Source organism: Canis lupus, chromosome 1, assembly GCF_011100685.1.
Source record: "Canis lupus familiaris isolate Mischka breed German Shepherd chromosome 1, alternate assembly UU_Cfam_GSD_1.0, whole genome shotgun sequence".
Taxonomy (NCBI): Eukaryota; Metazoa; Chordata; class Mammalia; order Carnivora; family Canidae; genus Canis; species Canis lupus.
Window position 1 is genome coordinate 75,459,308 of NC_049222.1, and position 24,837 is coordinate 75,484,144.

General features: G+C 37.5%; 1 long non-coding RNA gene across 4 annotated transcripts in view; it reads right to left on the reverse strand.

Annotated features, from left to right (window-relative positions):
- Positions 1–16,728, reverse strand: part of LOC111096447 — a 49,097-nt gene extending 32,369 nt beyond the window's left edge. The window contains exon 1 of one of the 4 annotated variants that reach the window (XR_005354052.1): positions 16,458–16,728. This is a non-coding gene — a long non-coding RNA (uncharacterized LOC111096447). The remainder of the gene's footprint in view (positions 1–16,457) is intronic. The other 3 variants (XR_005354051.1, XR_005354054.1, XR_005354053.1) reach the window with 3 other exon arrangements.
- Positions 16,729–24,837: the final 8,109 nt, after the last annotated feature.

A 24,837-nucleotide genomic window follows, 5' to 3' on the forward strand; every position in this document is an offset into this window, starting at 1 on the left:
TGTAAATGTCTACTGTGGAAAAACCTACACAAGAAAACTCTGCCCTCGGTCAGGGACGCCAGCCTGAAATCATGCAATGTGTGTGGTTAGTTAAAAAGGGACTGGGACCAAAAGTACTAAGGGGTCATATGACCCATCCTCTTGGTTAGGAAAACAACTCAGTACCAATCTTGCTGACAGTGGGACATCTCGGGAGGGGATCATAACACGCCATGGGGAGATGTCGCTCGTCCTGCATGGGTCTTTTTAACCATGTTCACAAACCCAGCCACTGAGTTTCATCAGATGCACCATCAGAGATATTAAAGACCAGAAGGATAATAGAAACCAAAGAGTTCCTGCAGTTGAGAGGGAGAATATTTGAAAAGCAATGCAGAGTTGCCTCTAGTCTAGGCCAGTGGCTCACCATGTTGTACAGCAAAGAGAAACGTCTGTTACTATTTGTAGGACATAAAACAGATGTAATAAAACCTGGAATCTGTACCAATGGACCCGTTATGCTAAAACACTACAAAATACCCCTGTTCGTTCTCGAAGTTTATAGAAGCTCCCCAGTGGAAACTCCAGTCTTGCCCTTAGATATCCGTCATTCAGATGCCACTACTAGACCCCTGGGTGTTGGTCAGAGGGGCAAAGAGAGGTCACTCTGCTGCATCCTTGTGCTGTGTACCCAGAGGGATAGCCTGTGCTGACTTCTGTATGCAGAAAACACCTTTGGAAATTTCTTCTTCCCACTATGATGTCACTTGCCTACACCACTTTGTTACAGGAAGAAAAATAAGTAATGGATTCTCTCACAAAATAGAGATCCTTTAAAAGAAAAAAGTACATACACACACACACACACAGACACACACACACACACCACTAGGGCCCCAGCCTAAAACCTCCAGGGCAATAGAGAATATTTCCAAGCCCAGCCACTATCTGAGTAAAAGTAATTTTTTAATTAAAACAAACTCCATCTCATACTTCACACAATGATGTAATAGCAGATCCTCATAGAAACTGCATGACATGCAGCAACACATGTGAAATGGAGGTAAAAGGAAAGATTAAATGAAAATACATATTTGAGCTGGTTATTAGGAACAATAATTTTTCCAGGAATGAGTCACTTGGGAAAACAGTTGATTTGGCTGGGGATAAACAGCGCCTCTTAGGTGTGCCCTGAGAAGACGTGATCAGAACTTAATTTTAAATCTGAGGATTGTAATAAGAACTTGGTTATTTAAAGCCATTGCCAAAGAGAAGAGAGCAAGCATAAGCCAGCCCCCAGAGGATGAATTGTAAGATGCTCGAGCTACCCTTGGGGTCAGAAGGAGGGGCGGAGACTAAATACACTTCAGCTAATTTCTACTTGTCTTTTTAAATACTCTAGCAATGGGAACCCTCTGATTACGCAGTCCTCTACACAAAAGATGCAATGATGAGTTTCTGAGATCAGTGTTAATGTAGGGGAAGAAAGAAGAGAAAAGATTCTTATGTCAACTCCATAGATTGCTCTCCACAGACTATGGGGTTTTGGTGAGATGTTTGTAATCTGATGCTTTTGGTCTCAATCTTCCCATTTATAGACTAATTTCACATTGCTGGACACTTACTGTTCCTATGGATGTTATTTTTGCAGAAAAATGACTACACAATAGACAATTTTCTTTTTTGCCCAAGCTAGAGTCTAAAATTTGAAACAGCTGATGTTCTTTTCCTTTCTTAAATAACTAAAGCACAGCTTTGGTACTTAAACTTGGTGTTCCGGTAAGAGTGCACTCAGATGGGCATATTTGAACTCTGTGCAGGGTAAGAATTGGATGATCAGGCAGGGACTGGGTGTGTGGTGGACCATTTCTTGAGACTGTGCTCAGTGTGGACACCTCACGGCAGTGTATGCTTGGAAATGAAGAATGTGGACCTAATAGCCCCTTATATATGAACTTAAGATCAAGAGGAGGCTAATGAAAGAGTGATTTTACCTTTTATGTCATATTCATCTGAAATTAACAAGGGTCTTCATTTTTCATATTATCATAAAGTCAACAAATAAAACATACAAGGTGCAAGCTTCCCAGAGAGTAAAACTGGCTGTATTAATTTCCCTTTAAAGCATCATCATATTTCTCTGGCATTCAAAAACAAATGCTATGAGTCACAAAAGTATGAAATTTCAAGGTCAGTTGATACTGTGTCACTCAAAGCTTCCCAGATACCAAATAAAAATTCCATTATTTTGTGTGTGTGTCTTGCTGCCTTGCTCCCCATGCCTCACTACCACTCAATGACCTTCAAACGCTGTATCTATTGTTACAGCTACTTTCATCTTTACCTGAGTGAAGCAGAATCAATGTGCTTGACCAGCAATTCCAATTAAGCCACTATAGACCATCCTGCTGAATCTGCAAGCTTTGGATTTATATCGAATTAATGAAAGCTGAAAGAGTTTCCCATATCACAGCCACACTTAATGCATCCTTGTCAAAAAGAAATGTAATTACAACATTACATGAACATAATAGGTTGATCAACTTACGCAAGGTGACAACCATGAACTGATCATATGGGCATGCCATTGAAAATCCCAGTAGCTAATAAAATCTGCTACTTTTAGATTATTTAATCCCCTAGAGCCTGGATGGTTCAGATGATTGGTAAAGAGATATGCACTTAGTGTCACTTATTTTCAGGTCAACGGTTTAAATAGACCAGTAGTTAATATCAAAGGCAACTGTTCCATATCAATTAGGTTTCATTATTTAGACAGAACTTAGTCTAACAATTGGTTTCCAAGGGGCTAAGTCCAAGGAAAAAAATATGTTCTAAATGTTTATAGTTAATCTTTGGAGTGAAAAACAAATCTTTCCTGGGAATAAAAAAAGCAAAGGAATTGTTAAGATGGAGTAGGCAAAGCAACATTGACATTTACTGTCAGGGGATTCTTCTGATTTAGGCATTAGACACATCTTAGACACATATTAGACACATCAGCTTTGTTGATCAACTCTAGTATCAGTTTTTGGATTGCTGGATTTAATTAGAAAAAAAACTAAGCTCCAAAATAGTAAACAAACAAGTAAAAACTAAAAATGAGAAATGCATCTGATTACTTAGGTACTGTGAGCTGTTAAGCCATGTAATAATGTTGACCTAATGGTTGGAAAACATGACTATTTTTTCATTAGTGTTACATTAATTTTTTATTTGAGATAACACAGGAAAAAGACTCTATTCAGTCGTCCCCTCTAAACTAACTAAAATGAATAAGTAAAACGAGGAAAACACCTCCACTTTGAACCACAATTTGTGAAGTAGGGCTGTTAAATGCACTGGAAATTGTACCTGGGGAAGGAGAGGCTCAGAAAGAGGAGTGTGAGCTCTACAGACTCTGAGATAACTTGTTCTCCAGACTACATGGCTCCCCAGAGGGGTAACCACAGTGTCCTGATTGGAGTAGCAAAATCAGGGTGTGTGAGCAAGCCAGCTGAACTCTTCATAGAGGATCAGAGGACTTATTTCTGCAAGAAACAGGCTGTCAGTGAGAGTAGGTTTAGGATAAACCTGGGTGGCACACAGAGCTGCAGCTTTGATCACTTGCAGATGAGTAATATTTAAATTGCCAGATAAGAACGTGTGACCAAGTAGCCAGAATGATTTTCCCCAGCCAGAGGCAGAATCACATCAACCAGGTAGAGTACTGTGACGAAGTGATCAAAGCAACCTAACAAATGTTTCTGTTATCCCAGTGTGTCTCAGCTTATCCCTGTACTTTTGTGCTGCAGATAGCTGGTCCAGGAAAACTTCCAGAATGCAATGATGGACACTGGTGTGGAATGAATGCAAACACACTGCAGAGAAACAAGGAGGAGAGAAACATCACAAAACAAGGCAAATAAAGAATACGCACCAGGAAATTACGCCACAAATTATGTCGAGAGTAAGTGAAGGTATATTATAGATGACATCATCCAAGGCATGTGGTTCTCACCCCTGACAGCACATTGGATTTGAGGTGATGATCAAATATCTTTACAAAAATTAAAGAAAGCAAGTGAAATCTGATTTCAAGAAAAGGGGAGGAGCAGGAAGAAATGTAAGGACTTATAAGGGACAAACATAAGAGGAGATGTTTTGTTTTTTTAAAGGACATGAATTGAAAGAAAACAGAAACATAACAAAAAACAAAGGTCATATCAAAAATAGAAATTACTGGATAAAAAGTTAGGAGCATCTAGGAAATGCTTTCGTAAATTTGAGAATATCAGAAAGGAAAGTAGTGTGTTTTTTGGAAAAAAAAATGACTAAAGGGTAAATGTTGATTATGGGGATAATTGGAAATACTCTGTCTAAGGAATACACACAACTCTTGTTTTTTGAAAGTAGACTTAGACTAGTTGAAAAAATATATTGCAATTCTTGGGAAACCAATAACATTTTTAAGAAATATAATTAATATGCTAGAGAGGAGAGAAAATTGGATCATATAAAGTGCTCAATTTAAACCAGAGAAGACAGAAAAAGAGGAGAAGATTAAAAAAAAGTGGAGCTAATAGAAAAGTTACAAACATTGAAAATATAACCTATCTATATTGATAATCACTTTATTTTTTTATAATAAATTTATTTTTTATTGGTGTTCAATTTACCAACATACAGAATAACACCCAGTACTCAGGGGGTGAATGGATGATGGGCACTGAGGGGGGCACTTGATGTGATAATCACTTTAAACATCAATGGTCTAGGGCCGCCTGGGTGGCTTGGTGGTTGAGGGTCTGCCTTTGGATCAGATTGTGGTCCTGGGGTTCTGGGATCAAGTCCTGCATCAGGCTCCCTTCAGGGAGCCTGCTTCTGCCTTTGCCTCTCTCTCTCTCTGTGTCTCTCATGAATAAATAAATAAAATCTCAAAATAAAATAAACATCAATGGTCTAAAAAGACAATAAAAAGGAATAGATTGTCATAACAAATAAAAAAACAAGAGCCAACTATATGTTGCCTACAAGAACTCTACTTCAAAAATAAAGACACAGATAGGTTAAAACTAAAGGGATAAAGATATGCCATACTAATAGTAATCAAAAGAAAGCTAGAATAGCTATATTGATTTCAGATAAAGCAGACTTCAGAAAAAAAAGAAAATTATAGGAATAAAGAAGAGCTTTGCATGATGAAAAAATGATCAATTTTTCAACAAGACTCAACAATCCTTAGTGTTTATGTATATAACAACAAAGCATCATGATACATAAGGCAAAACTGTGATAGAACTGCAAGAAATAGATGAATCCACTTTGGAGACTCTAACATCCCTCTATCATAATTAATAGATCAAGCAGGCAGAAAATCAGTAAGGACACAATTGACCTGAAAAGTACCATCAAACAACTGGTTCTAATTGTATTATAAAATATTTCATCTAATAACAACAGAAGAGGCATTCTTAAGCTCACATGGAATAGTTGCTATGATAGGGTACATTGTGGGCCACAAAAGGCACTTGAGCAAATTTGAAACAATAGAAATCATACAAAGTATATTCGCAAACCACAATGGACTTAAACTAAAAATCAATAATGAAAAGATAGCTGAAAATTATCTTTGGAGATTAAATATTTGGAGATTAAACAAAACACTATTAAATAACACATGAGTCAAAGAAGAAATCTCAAGAGAAATTTTAGAATACTTTGAACTAAATAAAAATGAAAATACAACTTACAAAGCTTGAAAAATGCAGCAAACAGTGCTTCAAGGGAAATTTCTAGTATTAAATGCATATCTTTAAAAAGAAAAGAAATCTAAAATCAATAATCTAATGTTCTGACATAATTAACTAGAGAAATAAGAGCAATTTAAACCAAAAGGAAAAAAAAAGAAAGCAGAAGAAAAGAAATAATTTAAAGTAGAAATTAATGAAATTAAAAACAGGAAATTGAGAAAACCAACGAAATTAAAAGCTGATTGTTTGAAATGATCAATAAAATTGATAAATCTCTAGGAATGTATGGGTGGCTCAGTCGTTGAGCATCTGTCTTTGGCTCAGGTCGTGATCCCAGGGTCCTGGGATTGAGTTCTGCATGGGGCTCCCCATAGGAATCCTGCTTCTCCCTCTGCCTATGTCTCTGTGTCTCTCTCTATGTCTCTCATGAATAAATAAATAAAAATTAAAAAAATTTTTGATAAATCTCTAGCCATATTAACCCAGAAAAAAAATAAAAAGAAGACAAATTACTAATATCAGAAATGAAAGAAAGGTCATCACTGTTAGTCTTATGGGAATTAAAAGAAAAATAAAAGATTATGAACAACTGTGTTTACAAGTTTGATAACTTGTATGAAATAGACCAATTCCTTGAAAAACACATAGCAACAAAATTTGAAAAAGAAGAAATTGACAATCTGAATAGGTCTATATTTATGACAGAGATTTAATCAATAATTAATAATCTTATAAAACAGAAAGCACCAGGCCCAGATAGTTTCACCGATGAATTCTACAAAGCATTTAAGAAAGAAGTTATACCAGTTCTCTACAATCTGTCAGAGAATAGAAGCCTCATTCCATGAAGCCATCTTCATCATACCAAAACCAGGCAAAGACATTATAAGAAGAGAACTATAGGCCAATATCTCCCATGAACATACATGCAAAAATCTTCAACAAAACATTAGTAAATTGAATCCAATGAAGTATAAAGAGAATTATATATAATGACCAAGTGAGATTTATGCTGTGTATGCAAGGTTGAGTCAACATAAAAACCAATTAACATACTACTGCATGAGTCTATCAAGAAAAAGATATTCTCATGTCAATTGGTACTGAAAAAGATCTGACAAAATCCAACTACTATTCATGATTTTTAAAAAAATCTCTCAGCAGACTCATAATAAAAGAGAACTTCCTTAATTTGATAAAGAGCATTTATAAAAACCTACAGCTAATACCATACTTAATGGTGCAAAACTGATGCTTTCTCCCTAAGATGGGAAACAGGGCAAAACTATGCCCTCTCAACACTCTAAAGTAAAACACAATAACATCTATAATGACACCAAAAGAAAGATGTTGATATAAATCTAACAAACTATGTACAGGGTCTATAAGCAAAAACTAAAATACTTTGACACTTTGAGAAATTAAAGAAGATTTAAATAAAGGAGAAATATTCTGTGTCATAGATTGAAGGAAAATATTATTTTCTGAATTCTTCCCAACTTGATCTATAAATTCAGTGCAATTTCAATCAAAATCTCAGCAAGCTATTTTGTGGATATCAACCACCTGATTCTTAAAGTTTATATGGAAAAGCAAAAGACCCAGAATTGATGATAACACAACACTGATGAAGACCAGAGTCAGAAGACTGACACTACCTCACTTCAAGAGGTACTACACGGCTAAGTAATTAGGACAGTGTTGTTATCAGTGAAAAAATAGACACATTAGATAATGGATCAGAATAAAGAGCCTAGAAATGCACCACACAAATATTGTCAACCACCTTTACTAAAGAAGCAAAGGCAAATCAATAGAGAAAGGATAGTCTTTCAACAAATGTTATTAGAATAATTGGATTTCCATATGCAACAAGAGCAATAAAAAAAGAATTCAAACACAGAACTTACACCTTTCATAAGAATTAACTCAAAATGGATCATAGGCCTAAATATAAAACATAATTCTATAAAACTTCTAAAAAGAAAATATAGAAGGAAATCTAGATGACCTTGGGTTTGAGGATGAGTGTTTTTCATACATCTTTAAGAAACTATCCAGGGGTACCTGGGTAGCTCAGTCAGTTAAGCATCTGATTTCAGCTCAGGTCATGACTCCAGGATCCTGGGATTGAGCCCCCATTGGGCTATCTCCTCAGCAGGGAGTCTGTTTCTCCCTCTACCTCTGCTGCTCCCCCCAACTTGTGCTCTCTCTGTCTCTCCCTCATGTAAATAAATAAATAATAAATAAAAACACAATCCATGAAAGAAAAATCTGATAAATTTGAACTCATTAAAATTTAAAATGTCCTATCTTCAAAAGACACTGGTAAAAGAGTCAAAAGGCAAGCCATAGATGAGGAGGAAGTATTCGCAAAACACATGTCTGATAAAGGACTTAACTCCAAAATATACAAGGAACTCTTAGAATTCAACAATAATAAAATCAACAACACAATTTTAAAATAGGCAAAAGAATCTTAACAGACATCTCACAAAAGATTACATACAAATAGCAAATAAGCATTTGAAAACATGCTCATCATTATTTGTCATCAAGGAACTGCGAAGTGAAACAATGGCATACTGGCACTGTTAAAATGGCTAAAATCCAAAACCTGACAATACCAAATGCTGATGAGGATGTGGAGTAACAAGCACTGTCATTCACTGCTGCTGGAAATGCGAGTTGGTACACTTTGGAGGACAGTTTAGTAGTTTCTTACAGAACTAAACATAATTTTACCTGACAATCCATAATTTTACCTGACAATCCATAATTTTACCATACAAATGAGCAGGTAGACTCATGTCCACACAAAAAAACTTGCATGCAAATGTTTACAGTAGCTTTATTCAAAAGTGCCAAAACTTGGAAGCATCCAAGATGTTCTTCAATAGGTGAATGGATAGACAAACTGTGGTGCATCCAGACAATGGAACACTGCTAGGTACTAAAGAGAAATGAGCTATCCAGCCACAAAAAGACACAGAGGAACCTTAAGTCCATCCTGCTAAGTGAAAAAGCAGGACATTCTGGAAAAGGCAAAACTAAGCACAGTAAGAGGTCAGCAGTTGCGGGGAGGTTAGGAGGAAGGGAGGGATGAATGGATGGAGCACAGAAGATTTTTAGGGCAGTGAATCTATTCTGTATGATGCTATAATGGTGGATTTGTGACATATACATCAAAGCCCACAAAACCATACAGCACAAAAAGTGAACCCTAATGTAAACCATGGACTTTAATAATAATTTATCAATATTGGCTCATCAATTATAAATACTCAGGCAAGATATTAATAATAGGGAAAACTGAGTGGGGGAGAAAAAGTTTACGGGGGACTCTGTACTATCTGCTCAATATTTTTATAAACCTAAAAATTCTCTAAAGTCTATTACACTAAAAATGAGACCAAAAAATGTGTAATGCATTAGAAGTCCCAAGGAAGGTAAACAAACACAAATCCACACATAAGCACATAATAGTACAATCACAGAACAGAAACATTTATGTAAATCTTAGAAACTTCCAAAAAGAAAATAAATCTAAAAAAAAAATCAGACTGTACTCAGGCTTCTCATCAGCACCCATAAATAGCAGACAACAATTGAGTATCATCTTCAAGGAGCTGAAGGGAAATATCTGTCCAACTACGATTCTATCAATCAAGAGAGAAGGAAAAACAAAAAACATATTCAGAAACAGAAATATCAAGATAATTCACTCTCCTGGACCCAGAAAGGAATATGATTAAAAGATACCTCAGCAGGGGATCCCTGAGTGGCTCAGCAATTTGGCACCTGGTTTTGGCCCAGGGCGCGATCCTATCCTACATCGAGCTCCCTGCATGGAGCCTGCTTCTCCCTTTGCCTGTGTCTCTGCCTCTCTCTCTCTCTTTCTGTGTGTGTGTGTGTGTGTGTGTGTGTGTCCCATGGATAAATAAAATATTTTAAAAAGAAAAGAAAAGATACCTTAGCAAAAAAAAAATAAAATAAAATAAAAATAAAAGAAGCTTGAACTGAAAAGGACATGGAGGTACAAGAAGCATTTTAAGGGGAAAAAATCAGTAAGACATATTTGTCATTCCAACGATGATGGTAATTGCAGATGGGGGTGTTACATACACGTTGGAACTAAAAAATACATGGAACAAAGACATGGAGCAAGCTGGAACCAAAAAAACATGGAAGATGGGAGGGCCACATTTAGATTTGTGTATCATAGGCTTTTGTATTTTACAAGAGCAACATATTGATTAATCTTAGCCTTCTGAAATGAATATAAGCTAAATCTTTTTAAGATAATCCCTAAAGAGTAAAAATAAAAATAAAATATGTAACTCCCAAAGCTGTACAATGCAATTGCGTGCTCTACATTATCCAGTAAATCTCTGAAAGACATCACAATTTAATCATGTGCCTACCATTGCTCGGGTCTGCTGATGGGAGGACTTTCCTACTCACTAATTTTTGGCTCCAGAAATATCAGACTTCGTTTCTCTACCATTACTCACACTTCCTGTGCTGGGCACCAAAGGAAAAAAAAATTGATACAACTTTTGGCTCTGAAATATCAAATCAAAATACTAGAAAGGGGGTGTCTAGGTGGCTCAGTGTTTGAGCGTCTGCCTTCAGCTCAGGGCGTGGTCCTGGAGTCCTGGGATTCAGTCCCACATTGGGCTCCCTGCTTCTCCATCTGACTATGTCACTGCCTCTGTCTGTGTGTGTTTGTGTGTATGTGTGTCTCATGAACAAACAAAATCTCAAAAAAAAAAAAAAAAACAGAAAGGACAACAGAGGACGATATTTCTGGATGTCACTTCTACAAAAGTCACTGTGAACCATTTGAACATACCCCCATCAAACCCCAACAACATGCTTCCACAATTCTACTCCCTTAGCCAAAACCCCAAATTCCTGCTGCCACTTCATTGGCACTCACCTGATCTGAGAAGTGTAATGAATGGAAATCCGAGTGGACAAAAGCAGCAAGTTTAAGAATCTCAATTTAATTAATCTCACTTTTACAAAATCTACAAAACAAAACAAAACAAAACAAAAAAATATGTGCCCACATTAACACATTGCTAGGGCTTCCCAGGCCACGAAGGGTACTTTTTGCAGATGAGAGACCCTGAAGTTAAAGCCTTATTACTTTCACAGTAAGCATGCCTCTGTGCTCTGTTTTGAAAACAAAACAAATTGGACAAAACTTAATGCACAGAAAAAGACTGAAAGAAAATACCCCCAAAATGTTAGCAATGTTTGTATTTAGGTGTTCTAACCCCAAGTTGATTTTTTTTCCTGTCTACTTTTCTGTATCATCAAAATTTTCTTTGACTAACCAGTAAACAAACATTGAATTAGTTTAAGTGATATTTCTTCTGGCTTCCGTTGTTCGAAGGGCTGTAATCTTTTGATTTGTTTTTTTATCCAGATAAAGATCATGAAAGGTACTTTAATTCCCAAGGCATTTGAGCTCTTTGATATGTTTCTAGCTTTGTGCAGTGTGTATTCACAAGTTATAACTGCTCAACTTAAGTATTCTCTGCAGCACTTTATAGATGCATATACAAAGTTGCAATGCTGATAACTTCATTGATAAATGATAATATGCAACAGCAAGGGTGGACAAATTGCCATAATTCTTACTGACTATGCGACAACGGTATATGGAAAACTGTCTCCTCTTGCGTGCACATGAAATGTTTCACAAAAAGCAAAAGTGCTCTCAATTTTTATTTAGTAAAACACAGTCATATTCATGTTCAACTACATTTGCCAAAGTGTTCATGGATGAATCCAAGAATAATCTGATTCAATCATAGGATGAATTTTGTCTTGTGTTTTCCACTTTGGGTCTCTTGCTTAAACAGTGTAAAAATACTCTGCGTTTCCATCAATACAACAATAAAACCTAGAGGGTCTACATATGGTCGCCATGGGTAGGTAGATGGGTTTAAAGCAAACTTCCCAAACTGGTATTCCACGAACCTCCTTTCAAAGGTATTTATAGATATAATAAGAAAAAAATTATTCTCAAAATATTTGGTAAACACTGGGTTACACAAATAGAGTGTGTGGTGTGTGTGTGTGTGTGTGTGTGTGACTTCATTAGTTGTTGTTTGTTTTGCTTTTTAACTAACAGAATATCAAGTTTAATGGGTAAATAAGTATTGTAGACTGTTAAGAGAGAATATAGTATGCTACATTTTTCAGACTTATTTGGTTATAGAACACATTTTTTACTCTAGAGCTACTAGTTTCTAGATGAACATTTAGAGGACCACCATTTGGGAAAATGTTAACTTAGATTCTGATGTCTGTTCCAGTTTGTGTATTCCACAAAGTGTGGTATATGGAATCAATGAAAATGCATGTCATCTGTCAACACTGAAAACTAAACAAAACATTGCTACTGGAAGTGGTTTACCTTTGCTTAAAGGCAAATTCCATATTTATATTTTTAGCATAATTCAATCTGGAACATTGGGGAAAAAACAACCACCCCAGGGTAGTCACTGTGGCAACCTGTTAAAAAAAAGGTGGAGGGAGGTGGGTGGAGGGGATAGAGAAGTCATGCAAAAGAATTATTAAAATGTTCAAGATAAAATTGTAGAAGTTCACAAATATATCCAGTTTGATGCACAGCTACCAGTTATCTACCTCTTTCAAGAGCCAGATGTTCTAAAGGAAAGCAGGAGTGCAGAAAAGGATCTCACATTTATCTTTCTGCAAATTTTTGCTAGACATATACAATTCAACGGAGTAAATAATGTGTTCCAGTCTGCCACTTTGCTAAGTAACACCATATACTGTCAATAATATCAATGTTCAGTTCAGTTCAATTCAGGAAAATGCTCTGACATTCTCAAATGAAAAGAAAAAGTGAAACTTATCATTCCACCATAACTCCAAAAGGAATACATTGATGAATTAAGGTAGCCATGAGTGCCAAAGTATTATACCAGATTATGAGACCAAGTGTGATAGCAAATATATGAATCATAAAAATAGAATATACTTGGTTGCAGATCAGCTCTGGAAAGGCAAACAAATGTCAGGTGGAGGTAAGATAACCAAAGCAAAGATACCCCAAATTCCAATGGACAAAGGACACTGCACATTGGAAAAATGAAAAATATGCAAGTGCCTACAATAATATCTTTGAAAATCACTTGTGGGCACCTGGGTGGTTCAGTGGTTGAGCTTCTGCCTTTGGCTAAGGTTGTGTTCCCAGGGTCCTGGGATCCAGTCCCACGTCGGGCTCCCTGCAGGGAACCTGCTTCTCCCTCTGCCTGTGTCTCTGCCTCTCTGTGTGTCTCTCATGAATAAATAAACTTTTTTTAAAAAATGAAAAGAAAATCACTTGCAATTTTCTAAATATGATTTAGATGTCCTCTTCAAAAGAGCATCTCTAGAGTTGGAGCCATTCTTCTTTATGAGCTGCAGATAAAAGAATTTACAGACAGGCTTTGTCACCTCACCCTCAGATCTGCTGTCTTCTGCAGCTACTGACTCTCTGGGACTCATCCATTCTCCACATAAGACTAAGTTGGTGGCCATTGTTTCCAAGCTGGATACTTGTTTAGACTGATTATTCTTTGAACTTTGATAATCTGGTTTCAAAATTATCACTAAAAATTACAATACAAATATCAATGACCTCTTTTATGTGATGATCATAATATGATCCAGTGGGGTGCTGGAGACAATGTTACATGTGTCTCTTCCCAGCTCCATATTCAGTGATACCAATGCAGTGATAGCCTTAAATCTGCCATATTGGAAGTATTTGTACTACTGAAATTGGAAAAATACGAGAAATCAAGGCTTTTCTTTTCAGAAAGCCTATTGTTAGACACTTATTGGTGCATTTCTGTTCCTATGTGATTGTGCTCTGGTTATTATGATTATAATTAGCTTCCATTAAAATATTGAGGTTATTCTAATGCTTCTACCTAGATTCACTTTTAGGGTCTAATATAAAGGGATAAAAGTTATGATAAAAGATCAGAGATCCCTCCACAGTCCTGCCTAAAACATGGAGTATAATCTACTGCAAGAAATATCAAACTTCTCTGACCAGGGCCCAAGCACCAAGAGAATTTTGACGATCAGTGCATGCATGGGAATAGGAAAAACTCTAGTTAAATGCATAGCAACCAGGCTTTGGGGTAAGAATTCTGAAAATGACATTAGTAACTTCTAACGACATGGTGATTGTGGTTTACAAACGCTATTAAAAGTATTAGTAACCCTTAATGATTCACTTATTAGGAACAGAACCACCGTATGGAGGCATTCGGTCTATGCACTGCACAAAGGCACTTGCCGGAGGGGTGAGCATAGACCGAAATGCAATCTGACCTCCTCTTGCAAGCTGCAGGGCTGCAGCTACTGGGCATCTTGTTGTAATTTTTATAATGCTGTGGTTTGTGCTAAGGACTTCCCTGACAGTAAATAGCCCACGGTCATAGGTGAAAATGAAGAACTATAGAATCAGGAGTCGTTCACACAGAAGAAAAATAACAGAAGACTTTCATCTTTCAATCAAAGGGCTCCTCCAAAGACCAGCAGACTCTATGCTGGGGAATCCTGGCTGCGAAAGCTCTGTTACTTCCACTTCTGACACACCTTTGTGACTCCCAATACATAACAGGGGTAGATTTCTTTTTTTTAAGTAAAGCAAACAAGTAACAGCCAGAAACCAACACAAGATGAACATGTCTGTGGACCAGAAACAGAAGTACAAACCTTTGAGTAGAAATGGAGCTGGAGCAAAAGAGTGGACAAGTAAAGGGAGAGAAAAATCAATAGGTAAACAGAGACATGGACCTTGAAATAGACAGATGTGCGGATAGACACGGTACAGAAGGGAAAACCACAATTCCAGACAAAATACCAACACAGATTGACAGTCCCTGAGCTGTTCCAGCACACATTCATGTCACCACTGGTAGATAGAAAGAGGACAAAACCCGCCACATTATTAAAGCTCTACTGTTGGATGTACGTCCAAATGTTAAGGGTAATGGCTCAAAGAAGGGAAATGCAATCTTTAGCTTCTAAACCAGCAGACAAGTCAAAGGTGAAGGTAGGAAAGTTTATCAGCCCATCAGATGCAGGGAAGGAGGCAAAAGGAACAAAATAAAGGCATGGCAAAGAGCATGAAATAAGGTGGCAAAAATGAAGTCCAGCCCAACAGTGCTCACAATGAAATTGCTATTGAAAGACAGCATTTGTCTGAATGCATTAAAAATAAAACATCTGTGCTGGTTATAAAAAAGCATACCTAAGATCAAACTACACAGGAAGGCATAAAATGAAGTGATGGAAAACATATATATTACACATTGCATATTATATATTCATAAATTTTTATTAAATCTGCATTTATAATATTTATATGATATTACTCATTTTTTTCTTTTTATCATCTCATTTTGCATGTATCTATATATCACCATAGACAGAAACAAATGTCAAACATCTAGCCAAAATAAAGATAGTATACCAATACTTGGATTAGATAAATAGAAGCTAAGGGAAAAAGCATTAAGAGAGATGATTTGGAATCCCACATATAGTGACTAGAACAATCTATCTGGAAAATATAAAAATCATGAATTTGCATGCAACTAAGAGCAGAGCCAAAAATACATATAAAGCAAAACAATACAAAGAAAGATGACAAGAAGAATTTGGCAAATACACAACCATGGTGGGAGATTTCCACATTTCTAATAGGAACTGATAGATCAAGCAGACCAAAGATTAGTAATGATATGGAAGATTTAAGCAACCACATTAGCAAGCTTGATCTAATAGATATATGGAACCTTGTACTAGCAGAGAACACACCATCTCTTCAAGTAAACATGGAATATTTATAGAAACAGACCACATTCTAGGTCATGGAGAAAGTCTCAACAAATTCAAAGAATAGCTATCACATAGGTCATGTTCTCCAATAAAGCAATTAAATTAGAAATAAGATAATTTTCAAAAGACGAGTCACTGCTAGAGTAGGAAGAACAGATGGGCCATGAACTCTGAGAGACATACATTTAAATCGGGTTCAGCACATGCCTGTTGAGTGTCCTTGGACAAACCACTCAATCTCTCTGGGCCTTGGTCACTCCACGCATCACATGGGCACAGTAAAACTCTCTCACAAAATTCTCATGCAGATTACATGAGGAAGTAGCTTAAAAGCACACAATACCTGGCAGACTCAAATCCTGTTTCTGTCCTTTCACATAATACGTGCTCAATAAACATCGCTTGAATTGATAGCTGCATAAATGAATACCAAGTAGAGATAAATATACATGTTTTTGCAATGGAATTTAGAAAGAATTTAATTAATCAACAAGGTTCTATTTGTTAAACAGAGACGAGAAAAAGAAGGGCACGTTTTATGTTTTTAGTTATCCTCTATTCAGAAAAAAAAAAAAAGAACAGGTTTTGCCAGGGCCTCTGGAAAGTCCGGTGCCACATCCTGTGTCCCTCTCAAATTAATTTTTGTTAATCACTTCAGATCATGAGGTCATTTGATCCAAATAAAGAGAACTTCTCTTGAGAAAGATGAGAAACGTAGAAGGCAATATCTGATACCTCATAGCCCACGGTGCAGAGAAAACTACAGGCACTGGTTTTCAGAGGGGACCCAACTAAATTCAATGAGCTTAAGTCAGCTAGCTATGAGAAAGAATTCCCTAACAAGGGTTGCCACTCCATTACCTCAGGCAGGGGTTTGTGTGATCTTCTTCCAAGTTTGGTATTTCCAAACATCCTGAACTTAATACAGGCTGCAGGACAAGCTGAGATCCACCCAACCTGCGGCCATGATAGTTAATGAGGTGTATGCAGTGATATGGCACAGAGATAGCCTCATTCTCTTTAGCCTGCTTGGCTCTCCTTCCCACAAGGCTTTTCAACTTGGGTTTGGGCCAGTTTTCTGTTTGGTTGCTTCATTGCTATGAGACTCAGGAAGAAAGATTTTTTGCTCTCTTCATTTTTTCACTGGTGCCAGGGACTATCAATTTAATTGTTAGGTAGAGCATGATGTTCCCATGGCCCACATCAAGGCTATGATCAAAGGAGAAATCCATTTCAGGTTTTAGAGGTAGGTGGCTTTGGTGACAAAGCAGACAAGAACAGGATGGACAGTTCAGGAATTCAGCACTGCCAATGGGAAAATAGCAATGGTCCTTGACTTCATTTTTTTTTTTTTCTTGACTACATTTTTGCCTGGAAATTACAACATCTTGATTTTTCCACCCTCACTTAAAAAAATTAAACATTTCCAAAGCACAAAAAGATTTAGATTAACTAGTGAAAAAAAATAACCAGACTAGCTAGATCAGTCATTTATATCATGTACCAAAATAAATTCTGGGTAGATTAAAATTTTAAGGTAAAGTTAATATAGGTAAATAGTTTTATAATCTTAGAAGATCTTCATAAGCTTGTGATCAAATGCAGAAACTAAAGGGAAAGATTGACACATTGCTAATATTTGTGTGGTTAGAAAAATCATAAATAAGTGTAAGACAACAAATAGGAAAAACAGTTTTAACATAATCTATGACAAAAAGTTCATATTCTTAATATTTAAAACGCTGAGGAGACCTGAGTGGCTCAGTCGGTTAAGCATCTGCCTTCAGCTCACGGGATCAAGCCTCTTATCAGGAACTCTTGGGGGTGGGGAGTCTGCTTTTCTCTCTCTACTTCTGACCCTTCCCCCTGCTCATGCTCTTGCTCGCTTATGCACTTTCTGTCTCTCTGTCTTTTTTTTTTTTTTTTGCATATTTTTTTATTGGAGTTCAATTTGACAACATATAGTATAACACCCAGTGCTCACCCCATCAAGTGCCCCCGTCAGTGCCCAACACCCAGTCACCCCATCCCCCCATCCACCTCCCCTTCCACTACCCGTTGTTCATTTCCCAAAGTTAGCAATCTCTCATGTTCTGTCACCCTCTCTGATTTTTCCTACTCATTTTCTCTCCTTTCCCCTATAATTCCTTTCACTATTTTTTATATTCCACATATGAGTGAAGCCATATAATGATTGTCCTTCTCCGATTGACTTACTTCACTCAAATGAATAAATTTTGAAAATTAAAAAAAATTTTTAAATCTTTAAAATATATAAGAAGCATATATCCAAAATCAAAAGGAAAATGGGAAATGGGCATGATCAGTCACTTCCAAAAGGAGGAAATACAAGTGACTAGTAAACAAACTTAAGAAAAAAGTGCAACTTAGTATTAAACAAGGAAATGCATATTAAAACAATAAAATGCCATTTTATTTGTTCATTTATTCATTTTACTTATCGCATTGGTAAGAATTCAAGTGAATAGCCAGCATTACTGAACCCAGTGTTGACAACTACATGGGGAAGTATCTTACCAGGCTGGAGAGAGTAAAAAAATGCAATTTCCAGGGGTTTAGGAGAGGGAGCGGGGTGGAAATTGACACAATACACTAAAATCCTTAAAAATGGACCTATTCTTTGATTAAAGATTTTTATTTTTAGGAATTAACTCTGAGGAAATGATTGATCAAACAGAAGTACAGTTGACTCTTGAACAACACAGGGGTTAGTTGTTTGCATGATTTCCATGTGGTCAAAAATCCACATATAATTTTGATTCCCCAAAAACTTAACTGATAGCCTACTGTTGACCAAAAGCCTTACTGATAACATAGTCAATTAACATGTATTTTGTAGACTATATTCTTACAGCACAGTAAGCTAGAGAAAAAAAATGTTATGGAGAAAGCCATAAGGATGAGAAAATACATATACAGCACTCAACACTTTTTATCAAAAAATAATCTGCCTATTAATGGCCCCGTGCAATTCAAACCCATATTGTTCAAGGGTCACATATACATAGATTTGCCTTTAACTCTCCCAGGCTTGTTTGTAATAGCAATAAATCAAAATACAAATAGCAATAAATCAAATCATAAATAGCAATAAATCAAAATCAGTAAATAAATCAAGTTATGTGTCATTCAGTAGTGGAATTTTTAAGTAAATTGTGAAACATACAGATGATGAAGCACTTTGCAATGATTTTTCAATCATAAAGAGGTGAAACCAGATCTACTGACATGCACACATGTCCACATTGAATTAAATGAAAACATGGAGGGAAACAGGATTTATATATATTTATATAGTCTGGCCCATTTTCCCCAAAACTTTAGTCTGTATATTTGTATATGCCTATAAATCTATGGATGGGGCGTCCAAGGGGATAAACAATGAAATTTTCAAAGCTGTGTTCTCTCAGTGGTAGATTAAAGGGAATTCTCTTTTTCTTCTTTATGTTTTACTGATTATTCCCCCGCCTTTCTTTTTTTAACAATGAGCATTTTTTTCCTTTAGGGATTGGAAAATACCAAAGGCAATTTATACTAAGACTATAAAAAGAAGAAACTATAGTTTAACTAGGCGAAGAAATTCTAGGCTTAGAAACTTCTAGGCTTTGCTACAGAATTTAATCCATCCTGTGAACTTTAACATCTCTCAAGATATCTCATGATGACTCAAGAACTGTTTCCTCTTCTCATCTTCACTGTACAGCAACTCTGTGCAGACATCCAATAGACATCCTCTCAGTTCCACTAACAATACTTGAGGCCACTGTCAGTTCCTATAAGAAGGTGCTCTGGGACCCCCTGGCAGTTGGGGCCCAGAGAAGCATCACCCCTTAGGATCCTTCTCTGAGATACAAGATGTTTATCACCAGTGCTGACGCCAGACTTTTGTGTGTTCCAATACCCACTCTCACCTTAGCTGCAGAGCTACAGGCAAATTATTTTGCCACAGGTGTTTCCATTTCCTGATCTGTAAAACAAAGATGATGAAAATAGTCCTTCCCTTATAGCCTGTTGCCAGGGACTGGTCTATGTAAGACACTCAGAACAGTACCTAGCACGTTGGAAGTGCTCTGCATTGGCCAATTACTCTCCCTGGGGCTCCCAGTCTCCCAGCTTCCAAATGTAAGGAATGCATTGGGGCTTAACAATGACCACATTCACCTACTAGCTTAAGGTTGCTGACAAAGCCTGCTCTAAGGGAAAGCGCTCAAGGGGTCTGCTCCTTGGTTCCTAACTGTCCTCCTCTCAGCTATTTCTGGATGGTTAAATAACATGCAGGTGACCGGGTGAACTAAGGCTGATGACCTGGTGGAGTCAGAACCCAAACCCATCTCCACCTGCCTCCCCAACACCCCTCCATCCAACATTTACCCTCTACTCTTGGTAATATGTAAAGAGGTAAATATGTTTATAACACCTGGCTTACCAGGTGAACAGAGATGAAAATGAATGTGCCCCAATGATACATGCTTCTAGAATGTATCTGGTCCTGTGCTTGTTTTTGTTCTTTGTGGCACTTTAATGTTTCATCTTGCAGAAGGCATATTTGTGGAATTGCCAAAGATATTTGCCATCCAAAAAGATAAGAAGTAAATCTGCAAAAGGGGCCAAATTTTCATTTAAAAACAAAGGCATCCCTGTACATGCTGCCTGAATTTTCGAGAAACTTCAGACTTGTGAAGCACACACCACTCATCTCTTATGCCCCTTGTCCATCTATCTTCCCCAGAGGACACCTTCAGCACCCTTTGGGTCCTATGTCAGAAACATTGATCCTAAATATTTTGCATATTGTGGCTTAGGCTTCAAAGGAGATTTTGAGTCATGTTTCACATTTTTAAAAAATTGTGCAGGGGCGCCTAGGTGGCTCAGTGGTTGAGCATCTACCTTCAGCTCAGGGTGTGATCCTCGGGTCCTGTGATTGAGTCCCTACAGGGAGCTTGCTTCTCCATCTGCCTATGTCTCTGTGACTCTCATGTGTCTCTCATGAATAAATAAATAAAATATTTTTAATAAATAAATAAATAATAAAAAATTAGTGCAACTTAATGATTACTGGGGAAAATGTTTCTAGTTTGCTTCAATTGTGCTGACACCTAATAGTGTGTATGGACACTTGTTCTATCATATAGTGGTCATGGCTTCTGAAACAAAAATCAGGGCATGTGGTTTAACAATCACAGGTTTATTTATGAGGGCAGAATAGTTAGCAAACCAGAAAATCCAGGCTATATGCATGCCATTAACTATATAAAAGGAATGATGCATATGAATAATGTATGAATACATGAGATGGCTTGCGTCTTTCAGCTGGCCAGTACGTATAAACAAGTTTTGAGAGGTCAACTAATTGAAAGTCACTGTGCATTCTGCTCTCTTTGCAGTTGCTTATTTAATTGATGTCGACTCTCTTCATTAGCTCAGTTAATCTGAAAAAAAAAAAGATTATCCTGATATTTGTTCTTCTCTAAGACAAATATAAAATTATTTCATAAACCTTTTAGATTTACTAAGAAACTTATGAGAACCATTATGTAAATAATCCTTTGGTTTGCAAATCATGACTAGAAAAATACCACATTAATTTACCGATCGTTGATGGATAAAATCATGACCCACAGACATATTTTGAAATTAAACATATATTTTAAATGGAAAATAAATGTCATGGCCTGTTTCTCTAAACAAAAGGTCATATTTGCAAAAGAGCAGGAGAGCCCGTCTAGATGTGACATAGGGAACAATACCTAAAAGCACCTATATCACAGGGCTGTTCTGTGAATTCAATGAGTTTATATTTGCAGTGCACTTAAAACAGTGCCTGGCACATGCTAAATGCTATATAAATACTGTTAGTAGGGTTGGCTTTAAGATAGAATTATTAACTTTTCTTTTCAAAAGTCTTTTGAAAAGCCTGTCAGAGGTTTTAACTAAAGTTTCTTTTGGATATGAGGTCTTTTTTACTTTTTAAATGTAAAATCTATAGATTAATCATCACGGATTAAAACTCATAACCTATTTGTACATATTTGTGGGCATTTTTTCCCCCTTGCAACTGTGTAGTTTATGGCCTGGAACCAAATGTTTGTCTAAACATGATCTACTGTTCCCTCTTCTTCTGGCCAATATGACCCGTCAGGACATGATAAATATGCATACACAGATATACTATGATCCTAAATATGGTTTCTGAGCAAACATAACAACCATATGAAACCTTGAATACATTAAAATATGCTAAATAATTTGAGTTAATTACAATACATGTAATTATACTCTCTGCTGTACTAAATGAGTCAATGATGCTCCCAGATGGTCTGAATAAAGTCTGATGGAAAGTAAGAGAAAGCAAGGTATGGCCTTAGATGTTCAGGCTGCTGAGGTGGATGGAAGGACCAAGAAGGGATAGTCAGCTTTTTTTTGTGCTGGGGAAGAGCTGTCTGAACCTGTCTGATAAGCCAGCAGGGCGTGGCCTTCCAGAAAATTCTATTCTATGAAGGCCTAAAAAGTTTTGTGAGAAAGAACTCATAAGAAAAGGATATTGAGACAAGTTTGGGCTGGCAGAAAAGCCTAGCATTGTTACAAAAGATGTGTCTCCAGATGTTAATCTATGTATGAAATGTATGTAGTGGGTGAGTGTGTGGCTGCAAAGGGAAAGTCAGCAAAAGTAAACACTGCAAATGCCACTCCACCAAGCACTCTAAGTCATGAAGACAAGAGACACACACAGAGCTTTGATATTCTCTAACAAATATGACGGGAAGAAAGTTGCATCTCCTTTCCCCACTTTCCACAGACTGCCATCCTACCAGAAAGTCGGAGTTACCTATACCAGGAGAAGGGGCAACTTCTGGCAGAAGCAGGGCAGGAACCGAGTGGCAGCCTGTGGTGTGTGGGGGCAGGGCAGCGAGCAGGCCCAGACAGAAAGGCCCAGAAGAAGTAGCTGTGTCTAGCCAAGGCACTCACAAGACCATGACCCTGAAGACACAAGAAACACAACCAGAAGCATTATGAGGGCATGAAGAGCCTGCCTCACGCAGAAAAGCAGCCGTTACAGAGGTGTTGAACAGCAGATCTGAGCAGGCAGAGGAAAGAAGCAACCAACTGGGGCCATTGACATTATCCAGTCCAAGGAGCAAAAGGAAAAAAAAAATGAAGAAAGTGAACATTTATTGGAAAGTGAACTAATATGCTGAACACACACTATACTTACTCATAATTTAAATGTGTACCTACAAAGATTTTGTGCAATACATGTGGTTTTGGAAACAAATAGAATTTTCAAAAATGAAACTTTCAAAAGAGTCACTTTTTTTACAGGCTCTGCTAAATAATGAATAACATTCCACAAATGTATCTGTCCATGGCCTACCATGTATCAGATCTGCTATGTGCTTGGGATGCAAAGGTGAACACAACAGAGAGATCATTCCAGTGAGTGTGACCAGGGCACTGCCGTGCTTATACACACAGGGCAGTGGCATACTTCATTTTGTTTAATGCTCTACTGTCACTGTTATGAAATTCTTAGTACACTTTTCTGGGTTTTTTTAATTTAAATTCAATTTGCCAGCATACAACATAACACCCAGTGCTCATCACATCACGTGCCTCCTTAATGAACAAATCTTGAATAAGAGCAATCAGCCAGAACACTGTTCAGACTCATTCTAGACCATTTCTGTCACTTATTAAAAAGATTTTATGTATTTATTTCCAGAGAGAGAAAGGGGGGCACAAGCAGGGAGAGTAGCAGGCAGAGGGAGAGGGAGAAGCAGACTCCCCATTGAGCACAGAGCCCAACTTGGGGCTTGATCCCACGACACTGAGATCATGACCTGAGCTGAAGGAAGAATCAGAGGCTCAACTGACTTAAGCCACCCAGGCGCCCTGAGAGCATTTTTTAGGAAGCGTATGTTAGGATTGGCTGACTCAGTTTCTAGACCAAGAGTCATAAAACTTTACTCTGTATAGAGCCAAGCAATAAATATCTTCAGCTTTGCAGGCCATGTGGTCTCTGTCACAACTCCTCAGCTGGCCACAGTAGTGTGAAAGCAGCCAGAGAGACAAGGCTAAATGAAAGGGCCTGGCTGTGACCACAGGCTACACAGAGCAGCCCCGGGCTGGTTGCCAGCCCTGCCCTGGGACCTGAAACATCCACTCCCCATTTACTATGATAAAGTCCCAGACTGGGTAAAGTTACATGTCAACCTGTAGACTGAATAAATGACAATTTGTCTGGTGCAAACCACAAATTCCAAAGTTATAGCTCATTGTCCTGCATGATATTCCCCAGTTTTGTATTAATTTTGCATAGTCCTATGCCAGTGATCTTTTTCCCACTCACTACATATATGTATATGTAGTAGACACAGGTGTGGATAAGCACCTAGATGGGACTATCAGCCTCTCTTCTCTGCCTTTGTATCTGCTTTGTCATCCTGCTGGTACCTTCGTTAATTAGCTAAATCTTTGATGCATGCTTAACTATTTGTATGGAAATAGTGGGGTTTTTTTACTTTTTAAATATTGTACGTTATCAACAATCCAGAAGAGAGGCATGGACAGATACAGAATGAATTCAGAGTTTTATCAGGCAATGCAGCAAACATGATTGTCCCTAAAGTCTCTGCAGCTTGCCTCAGTGAGCCTGAATGAATCTGCTCCAACACAGAAATATCACAAGCTGCCTTATTTTTTCCATGAAACCAGCTCCAGGAAAAAGATCTGAAGAAGAATGGCTTCTTCCTTTTTTATACCAATATTAAATGATCATCATTCAACTACCACCCTACAGGGAACCTTCCTGGGAGGAAGGGTCAGCTCGCTTGGCTCTCCCCATCACTGCTCACTCCCTGTAAGGCCCACTCATTCATCTTCCCATCTGTCCCATTCCAAGCCAGGAAGCCGGAAGGCAAGTCCTTCCAGAACTTTTACTGAATTCCTCCGTGTTCTCCAGACTTCTGAGCCACAGACCTTTCTCCTTGATTCCACTAAGATGGAACTCAAATTTTTCAAAGTAATGGTTTACTCCAAAACCAAAGGAACAGAGGTATAAAATGAGATCCCTGCAGGGATGCTATCCCAGGTCTGTGCTGCAGCCCAAGGCCCTCAGTGGTCCATGCACCTGTGGCTCAGAGATACAAAGTGCCAGAAACAAAGCAAGAGAGCAGTGGAAGGAATGGTCACACTGGGTCACTCTTCCAGAAGGTTCCTAATG